Genomic DNA, 15,022 nt, shown 5'->3' on the forward strand with positions numbered 1-15,022 from the left:
TTAGTTGCTTGAAGCGTTTTCCTAGCTTTTTTTTTCCTTTCTGCATGCGCCTGCGACAATCATTGCTTAATCAGACTAATTACTGTTATAATATGCCAGCCAATTAGCGTAATACGTACGATTGGACAGCAGTCTCAATGTGACCCCAGCGTAGTCTTAGTAAACGGTAACTGTAGTGATTGCTTTATAGCAGCTGAGCAAACGTTGCATACGTGTGCAGAGTATTCGTCATTCAAAACACTACTAGGATAATTGTCTGGGGTAACAGGGGTGCGAAAGACAGATTAATTGATGATGCATAGCCACACATACACAACACTAACTCACAGTCAAAATTAACTAGCACACAGAATTACGTCTGCGAACATCAAGGCATAGGGGGGCATAAATAATACCCCAGCCCATGACGGTGTTTCAAATACAGAAGGTATGCCAGTCACACACCGGTTCATACGAGAGAGTTCGACGCCACTCAGCACTTGACTACTAACTTCCCTATGGTACTCCGGATCACCTACGTTTTCTCGTTAGCAGTAGCGGAATATCAATAGCGCTAGATGCAGCTTATGCTTGGATGACTTACAAGCTAGGAACAGATTATTTTGCTCAGTGATTTCCTTTGCCAGAAACGTCGTGATAAGTTTACACCAATGGTTCTGAAGGATAGAACCATTAAAACGTCTGACAAACTCTACATAACGGCGCTCCAAAGACGAATCTATTACAGGGATTATTCGCAACTTCGTACATCACGGGGGCATTTGCGGAGTTCGCCGTTCAAGTAGTTCTAGGCGTCAGTCAGCCACTGACTGAAACAGCAAAGCACTAGCGAACCCAGTTTGTCACGGCGAAAAGTCGGCAAAACAGACCACCGACCAGGCTGTGTACTTTTAGCTGTCGACCAGCTTCGTCGACCTGCTGGGTTTTGAATTGAGGGGGCGCCACCACCGCGTTCGCTCTTGCGCTAGTCCCTGGAGATCGCTAACCCAGAAACATACAATAATCCACGAACAGCTAGGCCGCTGCGTTCTTTGTATAGCAGCAGCACTAACAGGAGTACCAGGTTTACGTTTGCAGGCTGTAGGCCATCGGGTGCCGCAAAAATGAGAAATGCGAACAGAGGGGCTATAACTGGTTATTTTTACGCACACAGCGGACAGGGACAGGACTTCTCGCAACTGGAGCAGGACAGGTAGGCACACTGCAACCCGTCTCATCGATAACACGGCAGCGGTGACGGCGGCCACTAAAACCGTCATTATTAGGCCACTAACATCATGAGCACTGCACCATCTGTTCACCATGCAACAGAGCTCGTATCTTACAACATTACTACGCCTGCAACATAACTAACCAATAAGGCCAGCCGGCTCGAATTGAATAGAGCCGTTTACTTGCCATACTCTACAAAGCTCTCTATAGGCCGCAGGCTCGTCCAAATGCCGAATAATTTTGTCCAAATAGCGCAAATTTCAAGGCTGAAGAGTATCTGCATACACGTAGAACTGCGTAATGTACCCGATTTTTGAGTGTATCGTCAAAAATTAACAGATTATTGCATAATAATATAGAATCTGACAGAGCAGAGCAGACCTTCTAGACTGGCGATATTTATATTTCGAAAGAAGAAAATTGACGAAGGGGTTTCTCAGGAATCTGAAACAGTTTTTGTTGGGTCGTACACTGAAGCTTGACAATGCATTCTCCATGCTTATGTCTTTGTTTCTCGATTTCTTATCCAAAGCCAAAAATTACGGCATTATCAAATATGGCCGATGTGGGTCTTTAGGAGAACTAAGCGCGTTTAGTGTCTTCTGTTTGTATGATAATAGACAACTGTGGAGCGTCTCTTTATCAATTACAAGAGACCTTCGGAAGATAGATCTGTTTATAACATGAACCAACGGAATACAAGTAAGACAGGTACATCCGCTGCAGAGGACCCGCCTTTCATATAAACAGGACCGACGCTCGTGTGACGTAATCAATAATAACCGACTTTTTTTTTTAATTATCCACTGCTCGAAGCTAGAGTATCATCGGAAACTTTTTTTGGGCCCTATTGCGCCTTCCCCAAATCACTGTTCTCCAGCGGAGAATCCGTCCCAAAAGAGATTCCCAAAAGAAGTCCCAAAAGAGATTCCCAAAAGAAGTCCCAAAAAAGAGAACCCAGAGGAATTGTTCTTACACCTTACCGCTGCTTACATCGCAGTACGTAGAGGGATTTTTCTTCCATTTTCGAAGCATTTATTCTGTTTCAAAAAATGAGCCTTCTTGTAATATCTATATACATATATGTCATCGATGATGCACTTCTTCGACAGAAGAAGTTGATCAGGTGAGGCGTTCGAATGCAGAATGATTCGATAGAATACTGAAGTCACGATTCTACCGAATACATGATGCTCAATGATGTGCAAAGAGTAGCTAAGTCATAACATCTAAAAGCTAACGTGAAATGACGGCGTGCTAATAACAAGTGTTTCATCATTTTCGGGCCTTTTTCCCCGATTGCCTTAGCGGTGTTTGTAATGCTTATATCGGAGGAACATGCTCCTATTGAAGCCTAAATAAATTTTTTTTCTAATAACCAATTCGTGACAGGTACAAAGTTGCCATATTCTCACTTTGATATAGTTCCAAATAATCAAACAGTTCGAAAACTTGCAGCAGTAACATTTTAGCAACAATCATTTACAATTTATTTTCTTTGTGATACAAACGCCTGTCGTATCTACATGTACATTTAACACTAAATCCTGTATCGCTGTTACATCCGCATGAACTTTCTATAGCTCCTATCGTCACTAGTCGTATGTAGTGTATCATCGTAATATCAACGGGCTTAGCGTAATAACTATGCATGCTGATAAATGACGAATATTCTGATTTTATCCGCAGCTCTTCTGTCCGGTTATATTCTAACCTTCACAGTCGCAGCCCCGTTTCCCCATGTCGATTCCCAGACGAGACGGGGTTATTACCCCCCGGCCAAAAAAACTCGGATCCGCAACAGCGGTAGCTAGCCATTGCCTAACAAAAGTGCTTCACTGCATAATAGTAATAATTAGAATAACAATAAAATTGCTATTATCGCCGTGGTTAGCAATTTTGCACGACTTATAGCTACATTATGCTCAGGCAGCCACGTAAGAACCATCAGTATCATCAGCAAAAGTCGCTGCGCGTGTGATGACAGGTCGTCACTCAGGTACCATCAGCACAAGCCAACCATTTCGGAACCGTCTCGCCATTCACTAATTGACTTCGCTGGGTTTGTCCTCTGTCACTCGTTTCCGTCGCCCCGCCGCAGCGTATCTCGGCGTTTTATCATCAACACATTGTTCTAACTGGTACGGCCATCGCAATGACCCCCTAGACTACGTCGACCGTGATGGGTTCGTGTGCTTATCTGGCCAGGGATGTTCGCACGAGCCCAGGCTTTGACCGTCTAGGTAGCCGCCTAATACAGGGGTAGTTCTGTATGAAGTGAGGTGATGGTGAGAATACTGTCAGCCACCGAAGGCGCAACCACCGACCGTGCTGCTGGCGTAGTACGATTCTCACGCAAGCGTTGAGCTGCTACTTACGGGCAGATGGTCGCATAGAGTCGATATATGTGAGACCGAGCAGGTGGTGTGGTATCGGTGTTATTGGAGAACGCTTTTGGACAGCGCTTAAGAAACAGGATAAGTATGCTCACCGGACATAAAAGGCGCGCAGTACCAAATAAACTGATAGAGAAACGCGTACGAATACGACTATATGCAATCATACGCTATATTGTAGACACGGTCTTGTACTTGGAAAGCGTGGTGCAAAATAGACTCGGAATGTCTTGTTGCAGTAATTGAAGTTGATAATTATTGAAGAAGGTGTATATAAGCTATACTTACAACCTGGCTTTGTTTAGGGGTAAAGGAACCACCCATTTTAAGCATATGCACATTATTTAGCCGCAGAAAATTATCCTGGTCGACTGCATGGCCTATAACAATACGACAGTGTGGATCGCAGTTACGTCTCTACTGGTGAGCGCTAGATCAAAACTCTGATCTTTTACACTTCTGATTAATACCAGTAAGAAGCACCGTAAAAAAATAGCAAGTTTCACTAAATTTGTTATAGCTTTCTGTCACTGCAGTTGTTTAAGCACAAGACAGGATTATCTCTGAGTTTTTAAAAGCACCCTTTTTGTCAATATGAATTGTATCATGTTTACGACCTTTTATAATGTTTATGCTCTCCCCTGAATTTTTGCCTATCAGACAATTTTTTTTCAATTTTTTTTCCGATTTTTGTCAAATATGTTTATTATATACAGGGTATATAACTAGTCCCAATTATATCTACTCGTTAATGCATCAAAGACCGGTGGTTCCAATAATCTATTGAAGACACTGTCTACCATTCCCTTAATCTTTTTATAAACGTTAAAGTATTTCGTTGACGCATCCGTTGCGGACGAGAACCCTGTAGGAAGTCCGGCTGTTTAACAAACGTACGCTACAAGCCTATACTCACAAAAAGCCATAAAGTCTAGCGTACTGTTTGCGAAAATTTACTCTAAGTAATTATCGAAAGATCTTCTGCAGCATATGCTACAGATAGCTACCAGCTTGTTTCCAACAGAGAACGCGTCTCGTACAATAAGAAAGGCTGCTATTCCCACTATTCTAGCCACCATCACCGGCTCGGCAGTCACTTCCGGTCTGAGACGCTGCATAGATCCATCTAAATGGGAAGCCTTAATGTGTCCTGAGGGATTCCCCCATATTATGTATGACTTTATTCCGTGTCCACCGTCACCGCTGTACTACCTACGTAACCCAACTTTTCGTTTTTTTGTGGCTCCCTTTGCCACTATTATTATCGCTGATTGCCGCAGTCGATAGCAGAGGCAGCATGGGAAGGCCAGAGGTACTATTAGCTAGCTAGATGTTCGCTCCCGCTTAGAGTCGAATGTCGACTGATCGCAGTCAGTGGCCTTTCGGCGACTGCTGACCTTTTTGCCTTTTCGCTTAGCTATAGTAGCATGAATTTGTGTGTATATGGGTACTGCTTGGACCAGTGGGTATTTGTTTAGCTTGGCTGAATTGTATAGATCGTATCCTAGAGGTTCCAAACGAGTGTCCAAGCCCATTTAACGTCCTGTTCAATCGCCCGTCTAGTGAAGCGGCAGTCAGTACCTCGCGCAGCTTCTTGTTAGTTGCTGCGTGTTAAGCTTGTCTCCTGACTTTTTTTACTTTATGTCTCTCAGTTCTTTGTAACCCGTTTCACACTTCTCCGTTTCTCTGCACAACCTCTGTCCCTCTCTGCAGCTTTCCTCCTCGCTTGCCGTTCTATCTTTTTCCTCCACGCGTCTACTGTCTTTTCGTCTGCATGAAGTCGCATGCGTGCATCTGTATTTATATAAGGCAGGCTTGTGGGGCAAACGGGATTAACAGAATTAAAGTACGGGCCGGAACTGGGGCTTTACGAGAAAGAAATCAAAAAGAGTTAGCTGGAAGCAAATCGACCAAGCTCATACACTGGCTGACCTCTTTGGCTGAAGCTTCTGCCGCCGCTTCAAAAAGATCAACCATTCTTTTCCTGTCCGAGCATTGAATACAATACCGTTTCTTTCGTGTCCTCTTTTGTGAACTCGGCTTTGCCCCGTGAAAACTGCTTTTAACCCTCGTTCTCCTCATCTCCCTATTCGATCTGCCTTCTGCCGTTTCTCTGGGCTCTGTACATTGACATTGAACACTACCAGAAGTGGCATTAGTCGCATTCAGTCGCCCGACTTCGTCGACACTCAAAGTCCACGACGTCATACGCCAGCATCGACTGTTGTACGTCGCCATCACCAGCCCTATTGGCAGGACCAATGAGCCTAGATATATCGCTCCTCCTCACCATTATTCGAAGCGGTAGCACGTCGCTGGCGAACGATGCGATGATATGAACCATCGAAACCGTCGGATCCCTTTCCTCCTCCGTCGTCGACTCTTCTGCCTCTGGTCATTTTTCCTGACGACTACAGTTCATATCCGTGCTTCTATATCGGGGCGACTGTCCCAAGCTGCCTCTTCCGCGGTGTGGAACAATAAGACAAGGGGCACATTTGTTTAATCAGGGATGGCAATCCGCGATTTTTCCCGCCTTTCTGCTCGATCCCCCTCAGTCCGGTGGCAACTCACAGTCGATATTACTGCCATTAGACGAAAGTGACGCCTGCACAATTTGCGTCGAATAGCCTTTGTCATTAGACTTCGATAGAGAATACCACTGTTCAGTCCGTGGTACTATCGGACGGTCGTTTCATTGGTGGGGGGTCGCATCAAATACTCTTTCAGAAACGGGCGGGCATACCCCAAGCTCAGAATTCGTTTGGCCGATTGGAAGGACCCTTGCAGTGGCCTCGTATTTCTCAAAAATTCGGTTGTCGGTGGAACGACACGAGGAACAAAACGACGCAAGCATGAATTTTTTCAGACGTAGGTAACGATTCTTTATATATATATATGTGCCTGCTGCTATATCCGCTTTTCGAGCTGATCAATTCCCAGAATAGTCAGTTACTATGGTCGTATATCCAGAACTGTATCAGGAAGTGGAGAAGGATGAATTGTAGTGCATAGAAAAGACCTCGGAAAGAGGCTTAACTACTGCTTGCCGGACCACAGCTATTTATGAACGAATGTGTTACCAAAGAGATACAAAGGATTCCATTATTGTCCTTGGTATATTTCATGCTCTAGTTATTGATGAAACGAAATTTTCAATAGCCTTACATGCAGTGCTTCCATTACGTACGTTGATAATATTTAAAGCTCTTGAACAATTACTAAGAAGTTGCTAGCTTCTTCTGTTGAAGTTACTGCTGGACTAACCCAGACATGTATAAGTGGAGTGTATAGTCGATAGGCTTCTGAAGATGATCATAGCGGGTAGTTAAATAATAGTAATTAGAGCGTACGACAATGGCTGCCATCGCTGGTCAGCAATGTTCTACAGTATTATTTAGTTAAAGCAAAAGGCGCTTTGCAGCTGAAGAAGGACAACGGTGTATGTTAATGCGATTCTTTGTAGGGTCATATATTTTCTAACAGAATTATTACTTTTTATCTATTTTTTTTCTCAGTTGTAGCCCTTTATACATGTGTGACGTACATAAATATATAAGTAAGCACCATTAGAGATATTGTGTTTGACAGAATTATTGGTACTCCATCTTCATTGTGTTCTTGTTATCCTTCGTACGGAGCAGTGGGTCGGTTTGTACAACCACATTTTCCCTATTTGGTGAATCCAGTTACATAATTTATGTAAACTGAACATTCCCAAGCGAGAATCGTGTGCTCGCCCTTTCCTTTAGCTGCATTGAGACAGGAATCTTCTTTTTATATTTCACAACAACAAAAGAAATATTCAATCATTATTTTAAGTAGAGTTTGTATCTGAAACCGTGACAATTGAAGTGTACCTCTGAGAACCTATTGGAACTCATTTATTAGTTGGTGGTTGTTTAGTTAAAATGAACTAGCGCGCTATCAGGCATGAGCGTCTAACTAACTCATTATTTCTAACTAACTTTATTTTAATTAGATTTTCCGATGACTCCCACCTCTCTGGCTTTGCAAGCATTAGTCCTACAGTGCCTAGAGTAGATTAGATAAAAATATAGGTAATAATACTTACAGAAACAATTCTGGCAGGTACACAGTAAAACAGGTTACTCTAACCTGTCCTATTTGCAAATTCGCGTACCGCGCAGGTGGGGCGAGGTTCAATAAATCAGTCGGATATCTCAGAAAGCTGTGGAAAACCTGGGTATATATATATATAGGGCTGCAACCTTACAGAACTGAACAGCTGTGGAATTTTACATAAATATCGTTTGGATGCGCCGCCTTGCGAGACAATCATACTCGGCTCTCTTATACGATCTTAGAGACAAGTGGACTCTTTCACATTTTTCTCGTATCGTCACAAACTGAAGGTTCTTTAATGCGACTATCAGTTATCAACGTCAACGCCGTGCAGCCCTGTTTTGTTAAATGTATTAGATAGAGTTCTGGTTTTCTCTTGACTGTTGTGACAGTTCAAGTTTTCTTTTTTTTTTTTTCCTAATTTTCTTTTTTCTTAGCTACCTAGACTACTATACGAGCTAAACTCAATAGGGAACCGCACCGTCAGTACATCTCATGTGTGGTTTTGATCCTGCGTCGAATCGTGCTATTGAAACCCTCTCTCCGCCCATTTGTTGTAAAAAAAAAAAACGTATCCCTTTAGTGATTATAATTGGCTTCTCTGAAAAGCTGCATTGTGCCCCGCTTTCCCCCATTCTTCTCTTTTTTCTCAGAAGCAGCTCTAATAAAGAGTTCGACGTCGCACCTACACTTAGCCTAAAACTGTGCTTGCGCGTAAATCCGTACGCGTTCGCCTGCACAAAGCTGGGCGGTTTTTCAAAGGCGCCTACGCACCTCGCTGGCAACAGAGGTTTCGATAACCGTACAGCGTTCGGTCGCGCTAGCCACTGTACTATGTAGCCAGCGGAAAAGGAACTTCTCGATTTGATTCCATTCTGCGGCGGAAACATCATTAACAGTGACTAGACATATAATAATCAACTGTTCATGGAAACTGTTCTAAAGAGTGGATTGGCCATACGAACGGATAACAAAGTACCTGTCGCGTGCATAACGTCCGGATAAAAGCTGCATTGCAGAATAACAAAAGCATAGTCCTGTGTAAAGCCTGTACGTGGGTGATCCGCAAATCCCCCTTTTGCTTTTGCCCACTAGGCCAAACGCAGGTGATTGACGTCTGTGTGTATTTATATATTAAGGCGCTGTCAGAGCTGGTAGATAGCTCCCGTGGAATAGTTTTCTATACATATAAATATATAGAAAACTATTCCACGCGAATGAAATATATATTATACATGTATGCAATAAAAGATTCATGCAAGCTGGCGGTATAACATGTTCAAGCCATTTAAGTCGTTTACCATAAATCGACTGCATAAATGGCATGGACCTTACAACAAACGTTTCCTCTTTATTATACGTCCTAAGCATGGAAAACGGTCGAGACTCACACAGTGCCAGTCTTTCCTTTTAATGAATGAATAATTTTTTTCAGGCATACGATAAATCCGAATGTAACAGTTAATCTGGGCTAAGAGCAACGTCATATTGAATATACAAATATTTGGGCTTGCTTTATATATATATGTATATAAGCGATAAGAAATCACTGTTTCAGGCCGTGCCAACGAAACGCACCACAGTCTGCCACAGACTATTTAAATAAAAGGCAGTTATTTATAGGGTTCAACTATAATTCATGTGCTCGACCATATTTAAGAGTTCGATCTTCATGCGCGGCTGCCACCAACATGGATGCGTCCCTGAACGCACGATCTCTTCATAATCTATTGCTCGTCCACAGCAGGTCTTATGAATAGCTTGTCGTTTTTTACTTCCGTGTTGATTTACGTTCTCTTCCTGCCTATGTATGCTATACAGTAGTTCTGACGCTATCCTTATGGCTGGAGTAAGAAATCTAATGTCGGTGGCTACCTCTGCTACCATCATGTCAATCATCCATATCACTATTCGTGATTTTTCTAGGCGTTTAATATGTCTCTTCGCAGGCATTTGCCTCTTGGCCTTACTTCCTTTGACAGTTATTCGGCTTTCAGTTTGGAGGAAAACCCAAACAGGTCAAGACAGTACCTACTTATCGTGTCCTACCTTTCACCCCCAGCCGCTTTTCGATTATTGTTCTCCAGAGTGTGCTACGGTTATCTTGCCAATAGCTACGGCGGATGCTGGTAGCGGCAAAGCTTCCGTATGGCCACACGGAACCCAGTGCTTCATCTCCTGGGCAGTTTCGCTTCGTTGAAGGCTTCGTATAAGCCGGCCCTGACCCTACTCATGTATAACTAGACGGATGAACCGTGTCCCAATATGGACTCAGGCGAAGTAAAATGAACACCCTGTCCTTCCGTCTACTCGAGTAACCAACCAGGATTAATTATGAAGTGTATAAACATGAAACAGCAATGCTCGATGATTCAAATAATTTCTTTGTTTGTATAATTCGAAATTAATTATTGTGAATTAATTGATAATTTATTTAATAGACTGGTTGGAGAAGAGAAACTACTCGGTGTGTGCGTTTTTAACTGATTCCAAAATTTGTTACCTTATTTGAGATAGATTTAGTAGAAAAGAAAGCGCTCCTCCAATCGGTAACTGCGTCATAGGGAACTGTTTCCAAGAAGGACAGGTACGTACATATATTCAAATGAGATATTCTTAAATATTATATACATATATATATATAGTAATATATATAACACTTAAACAAACTTGAGAAACATAGGTAAAGATTTACCCGTTACTTTTGCTAAACAGTTGGATCGCATTTAGTTAGCGTCAGGCGACGAATTCACGCAACCTTTGCTAGCGAATAAATGACGTCTCGACGAACCTGTTACTAGAAATACGTGAAGTTTTCCACAATGCAATATTATTTTTTTGTCGATTAGACAGAAAAATAGAACCTATCGTTCTGACTGTTTCTCTTTCTCCTTTCCTTTTTCATCTGTCCACCTCAGTGGTCTTCCTGCGTAGTTTCTGCAGTGCTACACCGCTGTTGGAAAGCTATTCATTCGTAAACACTTACTTTCCGTGGAATATTTTTAAAATACCAACTATTCTCCCGTAGTAAACTACAGTCATCAATGGAGCCTATAGAAGGCTCGTCAAGCGGACTAGACGAAACGTTACGACTGTTTAAAAGTAGCGGTCTGGCAGTTCAACCCAAGTGTCTTAGATGAGATGGGTAAATTGAAGAACGTGTCGTTTCGGCTGGGTTCTCTTCCCCATAAAGCTACCCACATTCAATCTGTCCCCCCTAATCAGGTGCCGCTTGCCACGATACAACATCCTACGTACTGGTCGTAGGTTAGTACAACAATGAATAGGATAGAAGTTTTATTGTAAGTTCGCTTTCTGTTCCAAATAGAAATCGCACGGCCTAAAAACGATTACGTCCTGGTCTAGTCACGGCTGGATTTGTTGTCTTTTTATTTACGCCAAACGCTAGACACTTGCTATCATATCTTTGGCACGATGCCATTTTGATGACAACGCCGATTGCCATGCCTCGGCATAAGGTAGCCAATCATTTTCTATATCGACATTCATACTCGATTCTGTCTACAACACAACGGAAGGAATCGTCCTTAGAGTTTGCGGGATAGTTTGATCCTAAATTTAAAGGAAAACACGCAAACTGCTATCCCTCGACAGTTATTTTTTACGCGCTGTATCGTGCTTCATATGAGGGTTTTGCTTTACTAACGATGTCAATGAATAGGCAACATCAGACAGAATTCGTGGAACGTTCTCATAGAAAAACAACAGCCGTTGGTTACCACTAGCACAAATTTACCATCGTTTTGTTTTGGCTTGTATGTCTCCCGTGTTATTATCCTACTTTTTCTGCAAAAACGAGGAGGCTTACGTGATTTAATTCGATGATCAATGATCTTAACAAATCAATCTGGTTTGTTTATGCGATAGCGGTCTCATCCGCATTGCTTGCACCAGGGAGCAATGTTCGACATCTGGCCGTTCGCTATTTTTTGCAGATAAAAGTTCATAATAGAAACACATGTGATGTACCAGATATGATTCAGTAAACATAAACCTGCCCGTTTGCTATTATACGTATATATAAACGCTTCTAGGTGCGATTAACGGTATTTGTCTCGAAGAATCGTAGAAGTTGTCGGCGGTCATAATTAGCTGTGCGCCCAGACCCAGATTATGCCCAGAGACTAGCGGTGAGACTCCTTACTTTATAGGTGTTACGGTACACCTTTACAGAGCTGTTCCTCTAGATGCACATTCACATGCGAAAGACGCACTCCTTATAGAGTGTAGCGCTAACAATATATAAAAGCGGATTTTGTTTATTTATAATAACGTACTATATATGATGGTATGCATAATATAAAACCCTATTGTGTCATGTACAAATACGATTTGTACGCATTTAACCTAAATAGAAATATATAAAATACGTCGAACGTCAGAACAAAGGTCAAAAAGTACACATATAACGAACACAAAGCTTTAAAATACAATCTAATCTGTGATTTTATGTGTAACTGTTTCCTCATTAGCATAATCATAAAGCCGTAACGACTTAATTATAACAAAGAATCCCTGCAATTTGAATGATTAGTCGCTCTTTCAATAAAAACGTCCAGCTCGAAAACGGAAAAAAAGGCAGTAAAAAAGTTTTTCTAAAACTTTTTTACTGCCTTTTTAAATAAACTTGTCGCAAATTCATGATAACTTTGTAACGCCGTGACATTATGCACTCCTGGAGTTCTTCATTGAATCAAACGAACTTCCTGCGTATACAACAGTTACTCAGCCCGACGAGCACCTTTTTGTCCTGTTGATGGTCACGCTGATCGTGACTCGTTAACAAACGAGATCAGAACATAGACTTCCATTTATGGACTGCCCATATCTGCAACACTGATTGCTTTTTACCTCTATTTTGCGTATCTATTGACATTCGGAAACTTCGTACATTCTCCTGAACAGTGGAATCATCTGCGTTTTCACTGAAAGAATGGTTCTTCCGGGTAGGTCAGAAGACGCTAAGCAGATTATTCTGATTACCCGTTTGATGGAATACCTAACAGCGCTACCGGACGTAAATCTCGAGCCATAAAACAGGCCACTGTGGTTCTTGTAATAGTTTAGTGGGTAACGTATTTGCGTTCTAGTTTTAGGGACATGTCGCAGCCAAGGTACGAGCCTGGGCATGGAAACACTTCATTTCGTGCTAGGAGCCACTCGTCTGATACCGGAATACCAAACGGCAAGACCGGACGTAAAAGTCGAAACATAAAGAGGCAACCTATTGTATTTATAGGTCTGTGTTTGAATGTTTTGGAATACAACTCTATTTACGTAGCTTACGAACCCGGGTAGAAAGAGACCTGATTTTGTGCAATTAGTACGTATATATCCCAGAAACAAACCGCCAGCTAGCGTTCAAGCGTCTCTCTATATATTCAGCCTGACAGAGTAAAGAGGTTAATTTTTGTAGTGGCTCTTTTACAACATCAAACTTTGTTTGGTTTTCAAGGAAGCTGCTACGACCTTAGTCAGGTATCATGTTCAGATACAGCCTATCCTTCATGATTGGTTTCGGAATACTCCTGTGACGTATTTATATCCGTTTACAACAATAATGAAGCTTGGTAGGCTTCTCTGTAGGTCATGATAGGCATAGTATTGGGTAACAATGACGCGTACTCGTCTATTCTATATGGCAGAGCGGTGACAAAATTCAGTGCAATATGAATCAATGCGATTTATCATTTAGCTAGTCCTTAGGCTTAGATTTAGGCTTTAGCTAGCGAAAGTCATTTAGCTAGAGCCAGTTCGTCCAAGTAAGTTACTTGGTCAATTTCAAAAAAGCAAAAATAAATTACGACCGAGAACATTAATTTAAAAAGAAACTGTGCTTTCTTTTCGAATAGAGGCGTAGGTAGCAGAGATTAAGGTCGTTAAAGGTTCGTGAATTCTGCCAGGCCTATATTGTAAAGTTTCACTAGACAGCGTGCCAGTACCAATATTTATCACTGATATACTTTATCTTGGGCTTCCTTGAAAAATTTTGGCATCTTGCTGAGCCTTTGTCTAAACAATTACTCTTATTAGAAACTGTACAAGCAAGCCATACTGAGGTTTAAGTGTTTACAGACAACCGTCACCAAGTTGCTTTCGAGGCGTATACACCCTAATAAACTTTGCTTTTTGTCATATTAAATTCTGTCGGCGAATAGAGGCCACGATTTATTTGTCGTTATTGAATTGCGTTCGGCCTGCCGGCAAACTTCGTCAGTTACGGATCAGGGTCTTCGGCCTAATTTACAATGAAGGTGATTTCACACTTGTTAACACAGAATGACATCTCGTACGGAACTTTGGCGATAGGAATAGTCTAGTAAAATTTGCTGAGGTAAATCCTTAGAATCGTATACAAAATGATCGTCATTTTTGTAGACGTTGAAATAAAAAAGCGTTTCCCTCGAAAAAAAAGCAAATAATTGCATTACTGCCTTGTCGCATATTCCTCCCCCTATTTTGAGGATAATTAACGCTATTATCTAGTTGCTTATCCAGACAATTACAAAATATGATACAAATTATGTTAAATATCGTAAAATTAAACGAAAACGTAGAACTGACTAATTTGAGAGAATCACAATTGATGCCGATCAATTTCTCTTATTTCCCTAGTTCTGTTAGAAATATACGTGTATATATATGCGATTTTTTTGTACGTTCATACATCCCAATTAAGAAACTATTGAAAGCCATTACCTTGATAGCCACTTGCATACAAATAGCGATGTGATGGACTCAACATTGATCGTCGAGTTTTTAACACTTTTCATCATATCGCTCGGAAGCTTCTTGGCTTGCTTCCGGGTTGCTGGGAATATCGTTTGTCGTTACCCAAATCATTGGCAGATCATCTGCTATAGCCTATCAAGTGTCCTATTGAACGTATCCTTATCCTAGCGTTATCTAACGTACTCCAATACTTGCCTGAAATTCGACAGAAGTGTATTTTCTGTTAGTCATTGGTTTCAACAGGAGCAGCTCTGATTCGTTCTAGCAAAGCTGAGGTTTCATTGAACGTAAGCTAAATGCGTCCAGCGTGCACTTAAGCGTGAGTTTGCGAACTGTACAATAGGGTGGCATCAATTAAGCAGACCGCAGTTAAGAATTAAGCAGATGCGTACAAAAACATTCATATATTGGCTATATTTACACCCTCTTGAGATTACAAACGTATCTGATTGCCTGAAATCGACGGTCTACACGGTCGTTAGCCTCGGTACGGCTTCCAAGGGATCTAACGAAAATGTCCATAAGGTAGAGCGGAAAATCTTCAATAGGGATTAGATTAAAAAAACGCAAAAATT

The 15,022-nt window shown here is 41.7% G+C and overlaps 2 protein-coding genes across 14 annotated transcripts in view; both read right to left on the reverse strand.

The window, feature by feature from the left end:
* Positions 1-15,022, reverse strand: part of Nca (neurocalcin homolog) — a 67,088-nt gene that overhangs the window by 35,896 nt on the left and 16,170 nt on the right. The gene's annotated exons all lie outside the window — the stretch shown is intronic.
* LOC147755925 (neuronal calcium sensor 2) overlaps positions 1-15,022 on the reverse strand; it is a 46,609-nt gene that overhangs the window by 15,421 nt on the left and 16,166 nt on the right. For 2 of the 8 annotated variants that reach the window (XM_086988590.1, XM_086988589.1), the window contains exon 2: positions 14,415-14,642. The exons of 5 other annotated variants lie outside the window; for them this stretch is intronic. The gene's annotated coding sequence lies outside the window, so the exon portion shown is untranslated. Of the gene's footprint in view, positions 1-583; positions 14,372-14,414; positions 14,643-15,022 lie in introns of those variants that run through there. One more of the 8 variants, XM_086988592.1, reaches the window with a different exon arrangement.

This window comes from Varroa destructor, unplaced genomic scaffold, assembly GCF_002443255.2.
Source record: "Varroa destructor unplaced genomic scaffold, Vdes_3.0 BEIS01000004.1, whole genome shotgun sequence".
Classification (NCBI taxonomy): domain Eukaryota; kingdom Metazoa; phylum Arthropoda; class Arachnida; order Mesostigmata; family Varroidae; genus Varroa; species Varroa destructor.